Consider the following 19,681-nt stretch of genomic DNA (forward strand, 5'->3'; position numbering starts at 1 on the left):
TTAATATGAATATTCAATTTTACGCCCTTTTCTTTCATTTTCAGTTTCCAAAACAAATTTTGGAAAGGATAATTGTGTAACACGATCCTGTGATATAATGTTAATGTGAATATTCAATTTTACGCCCTTTTCTGTCATTTTTCATAGGATCGTGTTACACAATCATATTTGTCAAAATTTGTTTTGAAAACTGAAACTTCTAACTCATTATTATTATCATAGAAAACTAATTTTTCAAATAACAATTTTCGGACTCAAAATAATTTTAATAAAAGATCAATGAAATCATTCCTAACTTCCAATGTAGGTGGCCGAGTTTTGCATATTTTAAGATTTAATTTCCACTGAATGATTTTTAACCCAATTGTTTACACTATTGACAAATTAGTAAATTCGATGCAAATTAATCGCTAATTATGACACACTGTTGTTTTACCTCGCATCGAAAATAAATAAACTGTAATTGAACACGTTAGTGGACCTATGGATCGTTTCAATATTATGTTGTTGTTGTTCATTGACACAAAATTTCATCGTTATTAAAAAGTCGCTTTTCTCTTTGATTACTGGTTTTCTCTTTTATTTTGAATGTTGTAAAACTATGTCAAATTTACTCACATTTTCTTATAGTTTGTGACATCAATTACGTTTGTTTACCACTTACCAGTGATAATCTTCGAGAGAAAAGTTGTGATTGTAATTCATTATTGTCTGTCTCACGTCAGCCCACCCACGTGTTGAATTTTTGACCCTTAGATTTTGGATTATCATATGCTAGTAACAAATGAATCAGCCGATGTAACGATATTGTGTGTCTGTCTATTCCATTCCTTAAATACAAGATAGTATACAATGAAATAGCATATGTGTTCTAATGTATGTAAAGTTGCCAATTACTGAGGTAAAAATGTGGAAATAGAAGAATCACATCAAAAAAATGACTAATTTATACTTCTGAATATCATGAAGTCGCAGAATTTGCCCTTCAGTTTGGGAAAAACGTAATTGTGTATTCACAAAAAATTCATTGCTTTGACAAGTTTTGGGAAACCCTACTTCAGTTAATCGTATGGTACTAATTCACAAACTGGACGCGACAAGGATGCTTTAATGAATCATAATTAAAGCTTTCATGTTTGGCCTTCGTCTCAAACGCACGGGTGTCGATAACTTTCAAGTAGACAACTTCTGTTAATGTGTTAGTGATAGCGTATCAACATACTATCGTTTTGTTTGAAAAGGCTAATTTAATGTGTCGTTCTGTCTGTGATTCATTTACACATTCAAGGCACAGCGACACTTTCTCCACAAAAAAGAAAACGTCATAAAATCGAACGATGTTCACCAGTATTATCGATGGAGAATCGCGCCACGGATTCTACTTCTGTGCTAAGGATCCAGCATGATTTATTAACTACATATGCTTGTACGTGACACCTTGTTTTATCTGTGAGATATGCAGAGTAATGAATCAATACCGGGGACGAGAAACAGCCCTTGTATACTGACGGTAAGATTTTGAATAACGCGAAGTTGAGAGAGTGACCTCAGATCTCTGTATGGTCGCCAATCATTTTTTCATCGATTCAGCTTTTGTCTGCCTCACAATACAATTTCTATGTATGTTATACGTTGCTGTGGTGCTGGGAGAGATTAGAATGTGTATTTTAAGTACATTGCCGAAACCCAATAACTATAGCTGTTTGGGTAGCACTGGTGGCTTATCTGGAGCTCCAGTAATATTCTGTGTGGGATTTTAGGTTTAATTCATCGTACTACATTACGTGATTTACTGGTGATGCATTGTATTACGCTCAAGCATTTCCGACTACTCTTTTTACGTTTTCAAATCCTGTAATCAATTTTGAAATAGCCTTATCAAACTTTATGAATTGCTCAGTATCGTTTCAGCGAATCATTCTCCTTATTCTGGGAAGAGCAATCAAGAACAAAGCGCAGTTTACATTGGAGATCGTTTTTCTTTCATTTTAATTTCAATGCGTCAATTGGTGTACAGCATGCGCTACGTATGCATGTGAGCCTTTAAATTTGACACTAAAGTATAATGACGAATATGGCCGAATATTAGTAGGAATATTCACTGCTTCAAATACTCGTTGATAGTCGTTAACGGTTACAATAACCCGAGGTGAATAATATTTCGACGACCCTTGACCCGAACTCACGTTCGTTGTGGTAGCATCATACTTGATCCCCGTTAGAAGCAAATCAATATGACTTGTAGAAACGTCCAGCAGTCCACGTTTACACATTTGGCAAAACCCCAAGTACGACACACTTTGGGAAGTTATGTAAATGGACGTTCCCACCAATGGGAAATCAAAAAGATGTCTTTTAGTATTCGTCGATGAAGACATTTCGGAACCCGATTGGTCATTCCCCGCTGTGAGGAATCGTTTTTTGACGAGCGTGATATTTCCACGGAATGGCAAGTATTTGATCCTATATTGTCTAGTGATAAATCATCATAATTTATTATAATTTTTATTCGAAATCAAACGTAGAACGAGCAAAAAAAATTTCGGAAATCTTTAAACAGACTTGTGGTATGAATTTTAAGGTCAAAAGGAGTTTTAAGGATAATTCAACAATAATTAGCTGAAATGAACCAAATTAGTGGCGAGACTTTCTCATATGAGTTATGTGTTCTTAAAATATCATCAAACAAAATCAAACTACTAAAATTATACGAGTGATATTCTCTCGCCTCAATAAGTATTATTAAAAAACATACGCATGTACCAAAGCATGCAATCAAATGCATGATCATCTGACAAAAATTAGGTCTCATCATTTTTGAGTATATGGAAACAGCAAGAAAGTATTGATGTATTATTGCATTGATGCAGTGTTCTTAATTTCTTATAATAATTTATTAGTACATTATTCAAGTATTGATGTTGTCGCCTGACCAAAACTTCGCCCTTTTGCGCCTAATGTTTGATTCCCATGGATTACACATAATTCCATATACATTATATACTGGAAACTGGCAACGCGATACTCTTGCAAAAATACAATTGCCAGTTGTCGGTTTCAAATTGTGGCCTGCATATGTTGATATATCTACGATTGATACGTCGCTTGACATATAATAATGTAGAAGATTAATGCACCCCAATTCCCAGACGTCGTTTTAACCGTGGGGGGAGGCCATTCGATTTGCCACTATTTAAGAGGAATTCAAACTGCAACAGTTTAATTTATATATAATTTTTAGTAGAGAGGGAAGTGGCTAACTTTTCTGCGTCAGCTTATGTTTATTTTAAAGGTTTCCTCTTTCATGTGGTAGTTCCCCGCATCCGTCAAACATAATTTCACATGTTTAGGGCACAATCAAAACCAAACAATTTATTGAGTCAAGGACACCTGACATTCAAATAAAATGAGCCATTGTTCTAGACTTGAAAAGATAGATTACTAGCAGTTCCTGGGACGTGCTTAGCTCAGCTTATAGTTGCAAACTTTATATATGAAGAGACAAATCATCATCAAGCATACTTGGACCATATACTGTATTATAAAAATAAACAGAGTTTATATTGAAATATACAAAAGGCCATTTCCGCTTTGTTCAAAAGAGAAACCTCTGATAACAACTTCACAACTTTGATGTGAAGTTTAAACTCATAATCTCCAAAAATGTGGTGAAAAAGTCACACAATCAAAACATAGAAACGATCAAAAAAAGTTTGCTCTCGTATTTATACAATGCTAAAACGTGATAAGTCAGGTCATATAGCTCGCAATGTTTATTTTCTTTGTCGCATAGAAGCGCCAACACAACTTGTAAATTGATGTTACTGGAAAAACACGAAAATCAACATGAAATGATGACATATCTATTAGTTTTAGATTATTTGCGCGTGTCATTTGTGACGGTAAGGCTTTTTTTCAATAGGAACACTTTCCATATTTGGGAAATGGGTTAAATCATCATTTCAATTACGTTTTTCATATTTCCCATACTTGGAAGCTACATAGCATTTGTTCCTTTCGCACGCGCGTAAGGAAATTTATGTATGACGTTACAGAATATATGTGTAAATATTGGATTACCTTGCTTGGTGTATATTTGTTCTCAAAACTTTGAGAGTTTTATATTTGTATTTTACTTTAAACTCATTAACCCTCTAACACGCACCTAATATTTCACTGTAGTCTATTCTCGACAGGGTCCTATTTGTACTTCTAAGGATATTATTTAGGTGAGAAAACAGGGTCAAGTTACACACACGAATTATGCACTAGAATGAAAAAAAACTAAAGAATATTCCCCCACCCGCTGCATATTTCAGCTTTGTTTTTTCTATTTTTATGACAATTAAACACTTTTGAAGAACATATTACAATATCTGTACAATCCACAAATTTTATTTGCCCATTCGTATTATTGTTCGCAAAATATTCGAGAGTCTTTCTGCACAAACGTTACAAAAATACATTTGTGTTAGTGGGCTGCAAGACTCTTGAATTACATGGTATAGCGCAAAGGCAAGGGGAGGGGGGAGGGGATATGGAGTTAGTTTCAAGTAACCCCAACCGATTGTATAATTTATTTAATTTTGAATATTTTCCCAAATTTGACTTTCATACATATTTGGAAATTTATTATACATTTGTGAAATGATGACATATTTATTAAGTATGGAATAAAATAAACTGTTGTTTTTGGAATCTTTAATACTATTGTTTTTATTGAATACATAATTTAAATGCACTTCAAATTAAAAAAGGTCAACCGTGTTCTCTATTTTACTTGTATAAACTCAACTTCCGATCGTCGAAATTACAAGCGTCTAAAGAGTTAATTTTTATTGGGCAACGGAAGTGGTCAGTTTATTCTGTGGCATACGCAGATATGTCATGTCGTATCCATGGGTATCCATAAACTCTTATGATAGTGACGTCACAATCCCGACATCGAGAAAATGTTCACAGCAACATTGTTGAATCATCTGTCCTGGTGACGTCATAAGGTTGTTGACATTTACTACTGGTTCCGCTATGCTCATAATCAGTTCGTAACATTTTTATTTCGTTTATTAAACCTAAGTTTAAATTAAAATCAGATTTTACGCGGGGAAGCGATGTAACACACGTTTTATATCAGGCCATCCATAACTCGCGCTAAAAGCGATACTAGTAAATACAGTTGTAATTCAAAACTAATCAAAATGATTATTAACGTCAAATAGCAACCAATACACATTTAGAATTGCTATGGACCTTTAAGTTGTTGACCGGTTATTAGGAATAATTTCCCGCTAAAAGTTCGTTTCCCAGGTGCGTCATTTTTGGCGTCCTGAATATTTACGTATCAATAAGAAAACGTCAGAAGAAGAAGATCAATTGCTCCAATCGGTGACTCAATTTTGCAAAATAATACGTTCAGTCAACGTCAACTAAAATGACAGAAAGGGAAATCTCACGCACTATTAATAAAAGTAAACAAATAGCAAAAAAATATTTGCAATTCATAGAATTGTTGTATTCATTTTAAGATATTTTACTTAAAAAAATAAATCTTTTTCCACATCAAATCAAATGACGTACTCTGGATTCAAACGTGCTCTAGCACTGCGCAAGTGGAAACAACCGACGGGTTATCATGGTAATTATTTTAGGGTCTTTGTCGTTGCCTTTTCTCTTCTCTCATTAATTATCGTTCCCTTTCATTTCAAAATTTGACCTGTTAAAATGCGTTTGCATATCTCATTTCCGGATTTTTGTGTGATAGCTAACCTTGCATCCAGGAATAAAAATTTGAAGGCTATAGTCTACATTATGTAGCTATCTATCTATAAGCAGTAAACGACGTTACCTACGAAATCATGATTTTATGAATTCTCATATACATGTGTACGTTAAAAGTTCGATAGATAACTTGGGAATGGGACGAAATTTAACAAACAGAATGTAGGAACTGAAAGTATTAAAATATCTGTATTTTCGTACACTGTCAAGTATACAAATAAAGCGAATATAGTAAAGAAATAAAACAGCGTTATCCCTCGAACAAACAAACTGCTTTTAGGTTTAAAAGGTCAAATGACGTACACTTTACATCAGCGCGATGGTGGAATAGTAAACCACATCGCACATTGGATATCTTGTACGGGATTTAGAATCAGCCATCAAGTTCAACATAGTTCCTCGTATAATAGCTACATTTTTGTCAAGTGGGGAAGCGATAAAAGCTATAGATTACACTGAGGTATAACCATGTATATTACGGCTATTGTTTTCTAACAATTTTAGTTTTAGGTTTTCCCGTTTGTGCAGCAAACAATTGCTGAGAAACAAGGGATCAAGATACCTAGTATAGTATAGGGAAATAAGTCATGAAATAAACAATGCACATTCCAACAAGGTCGCACCCTTAGCCTACATGAGGTTAAATTTTACCGATAACGCTTACATCACAAAAAGCTTTTGTTATTTGTTGTCTGGACACAAAAGTTTCTATGTTTAGTGTTTATAAGTTGCTATAATAAAGAATTAAACATATGGCGTGCATAAAGCGTCTCTGTTTATGAAATATGAAAACGATATCTTATTTGGTCCCGCTAAGGCCGAAGATTTAATACTCTCCGCGAAGGCCAAGTGTATTTCACAACCACCCGCGATCAGTATCTCATTATTATAATTTTTGGATGGGCATTCTGTCTTGATAGTCGTGACTCGCGTGGCATGCTTTCGCGGAGCAGACTGTGGGTGGACAAATTTACCTATTATAATGCGGTTGTCGAGGAACAAAAGTGTAGTGTATAAAAATATACTTTCTAAAGATCAAAAACGAGATATACCTGTTGATTATACCGTTCAATAGACTACATTGTGAACGCTGTGATATGTTAAGCCGTCAAGTAAACGAAACTGTATAACAATGCACTCTTGACATACAGGGGAAAATTTAAAGATTGTAAAGGTTCTTGGGTATATGTTTGCCTAGTTAGGAGATAGGAAAATATATTTTACTTCGCCGGAGATGGGACATAACATAATGGTATTTCGAAAATTAACATCCCTCCTATGTGTACACATATATTTACATATAGTTAGGTAGACAAGCACATAAACTTTTGTAAGCCTCTGAAAACATTATTAAAAATGTTGTCAATACAATATTAATTTTATACAATTTAAAACGTTTGCAATTTGCGAATATTGCTTCGTCATCCAACGAAAAATTGGTTAAATTTTCATTTTCAGCTATGTTTTACGTCTACAAGATAACATGACATCGTATCATAATTTCTTATAGCATTATTTTGTTTGAGAAATTTGCTATTGGCGTTCCCCTAGCGTTTTATCACCCCCTGGCGCCAGCCATTAGGATATTACAAAGACCTAAAGTTTAAACGACTTAGTATATCGACCTTTAACCGCGTGTATTGAAAAAGAGTGCGTGCGAAGCTATATTGCACCGACCGTACTTTTATAAAACTATCAATACATAGTAAAATTTGTTTGTATAGCACACCCGCATTGTCACGTGTGAAAATTAATTTTCAGAATGTCAACTTTAAATTTCATCTAATAGGGGTGAAGGGTCATAATTTTCTAAACGAGTAATCGCTTTATGCTTTTGCAAAAATATAGAAATTTCACGATATATATGAAAAAAATACAGAAAGGGTTCAACAAATGTCTCCAAATTTTGATTTACGAGTTTATTGCATTCAAGGATAATTACTATATTATAGTTTGTTATCATCGTTTCAATGCCACTACTGTCCTATGTTGGAAATATATGCTACAAGTGAACTACTAGAAATTCCTATGTTAGATCATTGATTTAAATGATGTAGAACAATGCCGAGGGGTTTCAAAGTCACCTAATTGTTGAACACCTTCTTTCTGAATATGGCTCCAGACGAACACGAATTTCAGATCCACTCATTGATCATCGCGAACACAAAAAAAATCTGTCGAGAACTTGGAATTTTTCTAATTGATCATATTTTCAGCCTCGCAAAGTTGATAAATTCTTGTTTCGTTAATTTAATAATGCAACTACGTCGAAGATTCCTTATAGGCCAAATAAAAGACATTCTCAGCCATAGATCATTTCTCATTTAAAAAATTTAATCTTCACTAATCGATACAAAGTCAGAATTTCGAATTTGCATTTTGCATACTGATTTTTCGAAGATATTGTGTAAATATAACCGTAGAGCACTGCTCAAATATATGGACACAAAGGTTGCGCATCGGTAACGATACGGTTTCTGGCGGAAAAGCAATGGGGTAGCACTAAGAATGGAAATGTTTCAATTTAAATAAAATAAAACAGAAAATGAAATTTGAATGAAAAAACAGTTAATAGAATTCAAATGAGATTAAAAAAAAGATAAATTTAAATCGACATTTGCAATTCAGTGCTAATGAAATTGAAATGCATTGGTCCATTATAGTTGCGGATGAATGTGTTCGTTTTTATTAGCAATAACAATAAAATGACAACAACATGCATTTAGTTAAACGATCCACTTCATGCGCATTAACTGTGAAACAACAGTTAATTCACTGTGAATTTTACCTATATTATTTTTTAGATTTTCTGACATTGAACTATCAAAGTACACGTGTACAATACAATATAATTTGGCTTTTTTTATATTTATTTTGTTGATATATTATTGACCTATTCTATTACATTCGACGTCAAATCAAAATGAAAAATCAAAGACAGGTAAAACGCCATGATGATGATTGTGACGGAACACTCTGATCGTCCATTGGTATTTACGTCTGAAGGCGGCTTGCTTTTGTTCCATACCTTCCAAAATAGCAAATACGAAATAATACATCAACACATAATTGATATGTCTTCGATCCAGCCGCCGACTTTTATTTGAAAATGATATCCTAAAATAACTCGACATTTGAATTATCGAGCTTCGTAATAATCATAGAGTTATATACGCAAAATATATCGTCAACCAGCATTGCTATTGTGCCTTACAATAACGCCTGACCTTTTAAAATTCGATTTTTATTGGCACGTTGTGAAGAGCAAAAATATGTGTAAAATATTTTATATTCTAGATTGAGATCTTTCTCAAACTCACGTGCCCGTTTGTAACAGAAAAACTCGCTGAAAAGATGAGTAAGTTTTTTTTTACTTATCTTCTGTATTTCATAATAATTTTTTTAAAATATAACATAAAAGTGGTATAACGTTTATTGCTTCTTTTTTATTACTTGTCAGTGTTCGATTACACATCCCGAAAGAACAGCAGAAAGTATGGTAAGTTTGCAAGATGCATGACCACTAAAGAGATCCTGAAAAGTCAACGAAAGCTGATATGTATAGGCTATAGTCAAGGGGTGGGCAATGTTTTGGGACCAAAGGCCAAAAATTTTGCCCACCTAGAATGGCTGGCCATGTAAGTGTGACGTAAAAAGTTACATTTTATGAATAATATTCATAGTGTTACAAAAGCAAAAGTGTAAAACAATAGGCCTCTGTCAAAACTAAATTCTAATCGCAATCTTAACAAAGTTATTGAGCTATTTTTTAGCTAAAACATTAAAATTTGGTTTTAGTTTGGTTGTGGCGGTACCAGGCGGGCCGGATTGAATTACCCACCGAGCATAGATACGTAATGAGCTAGTGTTCAATATACCAGTATTACATGTTACTCATTGGTAATACAATTGTCACTAGTATTCGAAATATTAAAATCAATAAAAGTGCTTTATTATATAACAAATTATTTTTAAAATGATCTGATCGTCTTATTTTGTAATATTTTTTTATGTCATTGTCTTTTTTTTATCCCCATAACAGTATCATCTTAAACTTACATTGTAACACTCACATGTCGCTGTAACAATAAATACATTGTCCTGGCACGTAATAATATATATATTCTATACTTGTAATATATAGTTTATCGTTTCATCTATACTTCTTGACAAAAAATTCATAATTGTCATTTGATATGATATTAAGTCTAAATATAGCTGCATTGACGTCGTATACAAATTATCGGTTTGGAAGATTAGTTTGAAAAGTGCGAAACCTGCTCCAAATCTGTAAAAATTTATATATAATTGAGCATTACTGAACTTTTATTTATTTTTGTATTGTGCATGCTAACTCAAAAATGTGCATTTTAAACAATGTCAAATTATGATTTAGTACTTTTGCAAATCAAATGTTAAAATTCTTATCTCCATCATAATGTGAGTTTGCGGTACAATAAAAATAAGAGCAGAGGTCACAGGCGTTATCATATTGGATAAATTATATTTTTTTCTTTTGAACTCAGTTTCACGGTGGTGTAAAGCGTCAAGTTATTAGAACCCGAAATTTCCCTTTTCTTTTTCAATTTAAAGCATTTTTTAAATTTTTTATTATGAAAAATTCAGATTCTCTACTTTGAAAAAAAATGTAGTTGTTTCTTAGTTGGAAATTGTTTCAAACAGATTCGGCGTGTTGTCTTATCTTGTGGTGGGTAACAACGATAGGATAGAGTTCGGAAGGTCAGAGTTCGCTGAATAAATAAATTGAGGTAAAAACTTGCGATTGTATGATTTTAAATCTCATTTGTCCCTGTTCTTACAAAACCATTCTCCATCAGTATGTCTCTATGAAGTATATCCTGCTCTCCAGGAGTCCGTAATATGTGAACACTACAAGTATTTATCTCTCCCCCAAGTACTTGAAAACCACATATTAAACTGTATTGTGGTCAGTAGCACTGTTGGTGGCAATGTATAAGTGATTTATCATAATAAAAATTACAAAGGCCGATGACATTAGTTGGGTAACAATCATACCTACAATAAAAAATCGTGTCATTGTGACGTCATAAAAGGGGGTATCTGCTTGTAAAATAAATACGTCACGGCGTCTGCAAATAACCCTAATCTTCAAACTGATGTCATAATTGAGATATTTTTATTGAATCTTTTATTTTGAATCCCGATAAGTAAATATTATTGGGATATTTTGATTTTTTATTGCCCAAGATGCTATAAGATAGTTATTTATTTTTGGTTTTTGTTAAAATAATTCCCTATTTTAAATCACAAATAACTATTTATACTTTATATGGACAAATTATCAGGTTAATAACTGTATAAAGTGGGAATGGCAAACAAAATTTGCAAGCCAAACAATACCGAAAATCGTATATTTTATCTTCGTCAGAATGATATTTCCAAATATACTCACTCGAATTCAGTCATCCCGAAATAAAATTTGCGTGAAAGACTTTTTGAAAACGGTATCTTGTTAATATTAGGTGTATGCAATTTTAAAAATAGAAAATTCAAATCAAAAATATTCTACCGATTGTTAAAAAAGAAAGAAAAAATTGATAAGATTGTATATTTTTTGCTATTCTTCTCTTCTTTAGCGGTCGCTTACGTTTCAGATGATTGATTTTGATAAACGATGAGCTTCCGGCGTGAAATTTTCTGTTTTTCACAAAATCTAATGAATCATCATGATCAAATAAACTGTGTGGCGTTAAAACAGCTTGCGTGGTTTAAGTATAAAAGAAGTACGAATTATCCACGACCGAAACTTGATATAAACCATTATTGAAAGTGAAAGAATCTGAACGAGCATTGAAAAGCATAAGGCGTGTCTATTCAATTTGAAATAAAAAATAAATCTCGTATTTTCAGACGTTACGTCTGAGTTCGCTGACGCGGGGCTCCATGTCGCTTTTTTATCACAGAACAGCAATGTGCGTCACTGTTAATTCTCAGGCTTTAAAGACACAAAAGATTGCTGTCAAAATCGCGGCAAACCATATTTGTGCAAAGCGGTTAACAATAGCTAAGCCTAACACTAAGTCCGACCCCATATGACGAACACGATCGCGACAAAGACAGCTTGAGATTTAACCATTGTCGCTTGTTTGAAACATGTAATTTAGGCATGAAAAATACCGCCTAGAATTTCCTTCTGGGGTCAATGGGCATGTCCGCAATATTTCAAATGTACGTCAAAGCCGGTATATTAACTCAGCCATGAGCTTTGAGAAGTGAAACGATTACTATTATCTCATGGACAAAAATCATCATAATCTGTTCGCTTTGAAGGTGGATTTGAAAAATTGTGGAAATATTGATAGAACCAAACTACACACGTTTAAAAACAAGCAAATTGACAATAATCGTCCACTAAGTGCCGATGGGATTGCGAAATTACACACGTTAAGTGGACTCATATTACCGGAAGTTTGCTTCAACAGGTTTGATCTGCACCACGCAAGAATGAAACCTGGAACTTTGGGGAAAAAAATATTTATTTTTTTTTTGGGGGGGGGGGGACAGTTTGGCATATAAAATTTTCCAAATTAAATTCCTGGAGTTGTTGTCGTTCAAAAACTATAAATTGATCTCATAATTTGGAGCAGAATGACCCCGTGGTTGGAGCGTTCGTGTTAACTATAATGGCATTGCATGTAATCAAATGAATATTCCCACCAACTCAACCAGGGTGGAAGAAATTGAGTAGTCGATATCGCACTGGAAAGATTCCTTCCTTCCCAAGAATATTAGCTTCTTGCATATTATTGACAACTTGTACCGGGCCTTGATCGAAGTTAAATGCGTGAAAAACGTCGTATAAAAAATAATATGAAAACAATTCTAAAAACCGCCGATATACGTGATGTATATCACATTCTCTATACTAGTGTTTATTTTTTGTTTTCTTTCAATCATAAAAATAAATCACCTTAGTGAAAGGAAAAGTCATTACTATCACCGCCCAACAAAAGCCAGAAATAAATTACCGTCCAAAAAATTTTACCTTTCAAATAAAACATTTATCTTAGGTTAGTCTAAGACTTGAACCAGCGGCTAAATCAAAGCTTGATAGGCCTTTAAAACCATTGTTATCATATCACCAGTCTGACGTTTATTGACTCTGTTCGTTTACTTTCGTTCGAATTGACTTTTCATAATAAAAGTCTAAATATAGACCTATTACCGTCGTCTCTACAGAAAAGCCTTCAGGTAAACAGCAATTTAACAAAACATGCTTTTGTTAGTATATTATAATAAAATGGTTTAGCCTAAATCAGCATTGAATAAAGAAAATATTTTTTATAAGAGCACATGACGCATCTTACAAAATATCTAGTTAAAGATGCTTGTTTTCACAAATAGGGACTATTGTGCTCTGTTAGGGGTAAAATGTATTTGGATATATAATTAATCATTATTGGGGAGTTCCTTTCAAGATGAAATTAAAAGTGGTGGTGTGTTAAAGCTATTGTACACATCGATTCGAGTGATTTTTGGTTACATTTCACTGTATGCTTGTATTCAATTAATTTCAAATTCCGAAGTGCCCATAAAACTTATTTTTCTCAATGTCTCACATAAATAAAGTGTTTGAAATTCTAGAGGAAAATGTGTGGAGAAACGAAGGCCATTATAGAAATTTTATATATTATGCTTACAATTTCAATCTCAAAATAATATGGTCATCTTCAAGATATAAGTTTTTCATGAATTGATCATCGAAGATGAGCAGAAGTATGACAGTAAAAGCATTATAGTTAGACAAAAAATAGAATAGCTTATTTTGCACATAAATTTTACATATCGACACCGAACATATCGCGCGTTAGATTAAGACAGATAGGTTGAGGTATTTTTAAACTATATTTATAACGCCATATCCTAAGCTCTCTACTGCCTTTATCAACCACTGAGTGTTTAATATGATATTTTGAGAAGTAAAAACTGCATCCACGAAACACATATAATTGATGATTTTTGCGGTAAAGAAAAAAAGAATTGATTCAAATTAAATTTTGCACTCGTTTTGTGGACTTAGCTTATAAAGTTTTGTTTGCATAACTCCATGAGGAAGTATCAATTTCCCAGCGACTCAACCTTTATTTGAAGAAATATTATTGTTTCACTCTAAATACTGTTGTGAAAGCTGCACCTTTGTTGTGGTTTGAGAGAGGCCTTGTCTGTTTTCTCGGCCCCACACCGGAACGGGTGAGTAAACGGGTGACTGCATGAGGCACGGATTACGTATCGCGGCAAACGTAACCCTCGAAATATCCGAAACGATTCTAAATATCTAAGAAAAGATGCAAAAAGCCACTAGCAAAAACAAATGCTTGGAAATGGGGACCTAAAGTGCGTGTAATTTCGCGGTTTACGGTTTTAAATTCGGGTCGAGGCACGCGGAATTTGCGCCCATACAATAGAGTATTGTGAATATAAAGCGCTTTTTAGATTCTCCTGCGATAGTTTAGTGGTGTGGGTCAAGACCGCCTTGGGTAAATTTGTAAACAATGCGATCACTTGAAATAAAAATAGAATTCATCCGTGTCTTAAAACGTCGTCTGCTTTTATAGAAGAAATGCATAAAATCTAAAAATAGATTATAGACAGAATTTAATTTGCAAAATTTACGTCATTAAAACAAACTGCATCGGTAGACAAAAATGATAGCTTCCGGCGGTTGCTTTATTTGAATCGAGCATTTTTTCTTTTTTAATTTCCATAACTTATAGGTATGTTATTCATGCAGAAAGATCTAGATTATTTTAAATAATATTACACAAAGAGAATAATGCATACCAGCGACAGATATACAGAATAAAAATATGAATATATATATGTACAAAAAATGTGATTTTTAAAATATTCGGGGATTTTTACCACTCGACTGGTGATTCAGCGTAGTACATATCACCGAAAAAGAATTTAACGTTCCAAGTGACGCATTGACATTTGAGACGAAGTTGCACACTGGCTCGACACTCGCCAAATTCAACTTTTTGTTTTTTAATTTATAAGGATTTGGGATATTCTTTATCTTTCAGAAGATTTTGCCGATGACTTCATAACCGGAAAAGACGAGATATAAATTTCAATTAGCACCGTATGATAACACATTTTTGCGCAATGACAATACAGCTTGTATTTACGTTAGTTTTCACTTAAACAATATTTAAGTAGAATTTGTTTGCAGTGATGTAAAAAAACCTTCGTGATGTGCATCTAATAGATGTAACTTCGTGGCCAAGATATGACGGCTCTTTTCAATGTGCCCATCTTAAATTTTGAAACTGCATCACAAGACTATTTTTTAGCTAAAAGTTACCCTTTTGTAAAGTATTACCTCCCTTCCCTTCCTTTGTAAACAGAAGAATTTGTATTGACTGATTTGCTTGTTCTGACTAACATGATCGGAATTCCATATTCTAAGTAAACCGCTGAATGAATGGCATATGATTGTTTGATAAAAACCAACCAATAATTAAAAAAACTTGGTCGTAGAGTGAATTTTTATTATTTAAAAATATTAAGTTATTCAGTAATACAATGACAGCTAAATCTTCACCCAACTTTTTAGCTTATTCTTTGACATCTCAGTTTGGACCTCGATACAACTATAAAACATTTCCTACACTAAGGAAATTTTTACTATAAGAATTTATGAATTTCAAAAATTAGTTGTTAGTCCGTGGCCGTAGGTTACTTTGATCTCAAGTCAGGACATCTGTCAACAATGGACGTAATCGATACCTCGTGATGCTACTTCTGTTCCATAGTTCAAATGGCACCCTTCAGGTGTTGAAAGATGTTCTAGTCATCTATTTAAAATCACCGCCTTGACCCCAACTGCGAAGTCATTCCATGATTTATTTTGAGCATATTTCGTCAGTCGAATTCTCTTTTTTGGGTGAACGAGGAGAGGATATTCCACTGACTGCAGTTAAGCATGAGGAACTATTGGGACATTTGTGACTAAAGATTTTTTTACAGACTACCAACTTTCCGGTCAATATGTGGAGACAGGTAATCAAGGATATGCGTGGGAACTTTGTAAAATGAACAGGTGTGGAAAATTGACATCGGTATTCATCTGAAATTCTCCACCATTGTTTATTCTAATAATCCAGTGATTTAGACTGTCAGAAACCGATATTGATCGAAAATGAAAAGCGATTAGTTCAAGGAAACTTCCGGTCGGAGTAAATTTCGTTGAAACGGAAATGGCTGAGTACCCCAACAAATAAACCTTTGTAAACAGGAGAAAAAGCGCCTTCTTTTTGTTCTCGCACTTGCAGCACGATTTTGTCTATTATGGCAACTAGCGAAAGAATGTGGGTACATGTTTTTGCAGTCAAGTACCGGAGCCAAAATACTCACTTAACTTTGACAGGTAGAACCGTGTCAAATGACTGTAAGAACATAAAGAACTTAAGTTGCTTTCCTTGAAGAAATTTTCCAAATCTAATCAATTTAGTTCCTGTAAACAGAGGATGCAGTTTGGTTTAGGGGTTGTGTTATCATGTTTTGTTGCCATGACCACGTTGCATTCTCGAAATGCGTTGATGCGTGATGCTGTTTACAACTGATTTTCTTTTGATGCTCCTGTTTACACAAAAATGATGTAACCTAATGAATATGTTTACATATTACCTAAACATGAATGTTATGTTGAAACTTCAAGACGGTTGTTCAAAATTTGCCAATATCCAGACGTTTTGCCGCTAATCTGGTTGTAGTAACATGGTATCCTGATTCAATGTGTCAAGGCAAAGAATTTGTTCGAAATCAAATATGAAGTGTTTACAGTCATTTTGGCTAGTTCTGGCACACACAAATGGCACGGGCATTGATAAATAGAGAGCATTAGACTATAAATGCAAAAAATGTTTTGTATTTCATTAAACATGTAACAAGTGCTATCATCGACAATAAAAATGTATTCTACTTGTTTATGCTAATTTTGTAACATTGTATACCGCACATAGGAATTGACTTTTATTTCGGAGAAAATGGGAGACATCTCTCGGAATTTCAATACAACATAATATTCTTCGCTTGTGAAATAAACTGAGAAAGATGGTCACATCCTGCTTGGATAATTGAGTTTAAACAAACGAATGAACTCATGTAGGTGACTGCTGTTGAAGTCAATTCACCATGTCAATGTCATGTTTTATTCTAGAAAAATTTGGGGAGTGTCACCGAATAAGTATCCGGTATTAAAAGTTCAATATACCCACTGGAATTTCAAGAACCGTATATTCCAAACTTTAGCTAAATTCTAGTTGCAAATGAAAACCTGTCACAATCTGATCCCACATTCTGAATTATGTTTAAAACTAATTGATACATATTTAGTCGTGGCAGTTGAATGTTTACAAACAAGTTTATTATGCAGTTGTTAAACGATACCATTTGCAGTATGAAGTCTATGTTCGGCTGTGATACTTTTCAGGAGAAACGTACATAACTACAATTGAGATATTTGTGTGAGATATCGTTCCTTGAAAAGAATTTGACAGTCATTAAAACGCTCGTAAGTGTTGAAATCGGGAAAGAGAACCGCCATAATCGACTGACCTTCCCTTAACAGCTTTGATGCTTCCTGCGATAGCTGAAGGATATTTGTGGATGTTCCTACAACGAAGACACACCCACCAATTGGCAGTAGGGGTCAAAGGTTATGACGAGGCGAGAGAGCCACAACAGTCGACTTGTTTAAAGTTTAAACCGAATAATAGTGAAGATGTGTCACGTGCGGGTCGACTTTTTTTTAGCTGAAACTATCTTCGAGTCATGCTTAGGCACGGACATACCAAAGAAACAAGGGCTCATTTATCTTTCAACAAATCCTCCAAAAATGAACAATCCGACTTTTAATCATGTTTCACGGACTGGGTGTAGACGTATCCAATTACCCGACGTAATGTTCAAGTATTTTGATGATGTCACTTTACACAAAGGTCTTTAAGATGTTTCCCGTCTTATCTTGTACAAATCAGCTCTTTACTTGTATTACAAGGCTGGTTCTAAGCGTTGCCAGTAATGTCCTGAGAAATTGGTGCAAGGCTCATAAAATATGTGGCATAAGCACAATGTTTAACAAAGAAAAATGCTTATTAGTATATGAGATGGGTCTAGCATTTATGAATGTAATATTTATGATATCATTACATAGGCAATTTCTCATTGCTATTTGACCACCAAATTAATTTATTTATTGATGTTGTCGAAGAACATTACTGAATTTAATAGAGAAGTTTGTGTTTGGAACTGGTTAAGTTCATCATATCTAAACCACGACAAGAAATATCTTATTTCATAACAAACAAAATAATAACCAAACAACGGAAACGTGAACAAGATTAAATTTAACAGTACAATCACAGAAATATTCAATATCTTGATTAACGCCAAGTTGCAAAATATGAACCTAAAATAATTATGGTAAATTCTAATTTATTTTAATTTTAAAGAGTCAAAAAGTTTGATTTGATCTGAACTCTTTTTGGCTATTAAAAAATTATTTGATTACCGCGATTTGTTATAAAAATGAATGAAGACATTTATACATAAGGACATTTATACATAATAACATCCCATATTCTATGTATATATAGTGTAACTGAATCCTAAAATACTGATATCATAATTTCATTAATTCTGTCGTTTAAGTAATAAAACGATTGGGTTTTATACATTGCCTTTACGTCTGCGTGTGGGAGGTGTAAAAAAATATAATAAAACCAGTTATTTGGTGCTAAAGTGTTAAATCAGAAAACAAATGCATATTTTTAAAACTACGTCATTAGTTTTACATATAAGTTTCGTCTTCAAAACAGATTTTTGCAGACGTAAACAAAATTATGACTTCAAGGCTCGAGCTATTCTCATACCTGGACACCGGCGATAATCTATGTTTTTCATTATTAAACCGCACTATATGATATCCTTTTCATCGGAATAAATATGAAAAATTGTAATTGCCTATTGCTTTGATGTAATTTGAATATGTTGTTGGCAAACAAATTCTCATTGAAAAACTATATTTTGTTTTATAAGTTAGTTAAATTTACTCATTTAAATTACACGCAGTTTCTCCATCGATTCGAAAGGTACTTCGTTTACTCAAAATATTACTAATAATAACAATGATTTCATTGACGAACAATATAAATGAGCAGATTAGAAAGTTGACATTACATTTAGCAAACGGATTTGTGCTGTTTTTACAAAAAATAACCTCGTTTGAAGATTATTGTTGTTTCTGAGTGAGTACACGAAAAGTTGGCCAAAATATTTTTCCTATATTTATGTAATATATCAATATTATACATACATACTACATACGCCTAAAACATCATAATAATCAAAATATATGTATAATAAAGATGGAATGAACAAACTGTCTTCTAAGTCTGTTTACAGAGCTTGAGTGTACTTGGTGTACCCAACTATAAGTTAAAATGTAGATTTAGTCACCTTTCTCAAGTTTTGAATCAAAGAAAGTTGTTTATTAACCCTCCCACAGCCGGTAAGCCCATATGGGCTTTTCAGCGCTATTAAGGCTAGCTCATGGTAACCTACTGTTACTATCGCTCTTAGCTGTTTATTGACGTAATGCCCTGGTATGAGAGAAGCGATAAAACCTTCCAGCCGTGACGCAAAGTGCAAATCGTATATATAGCGTGGATTTCAAAATTGCCTGTCAGACGTCTGAAAATGTCGACTCAGCTCAGACAGGAAATACTCCTTTATAACGACTTATTATTGTTTTAGCATGTATTTTCAGTCATACTAACCATCCCTGACCATCCCTGGCGCTGTGTTGTTTTGATAAATATGATTTCGACTGCTCCTTAGTTGGCAGAGGTATGGA

The sequence above is a fragment of the Styela clava genome, chromosome 10 (assembly GCF_964204865.1).
Source record: "Styela clava chromosome 10, kaStyClav1.hap1.2, whole genome shotgun sequence".
In the NCBI taxonomy this organism is placed as follows: domain Eukaryota; kingdom Metazoa; phylum Chordata; class Ascidiacea; order Stolidobranchia; family Styelidae; genus Styela; species Styela clava.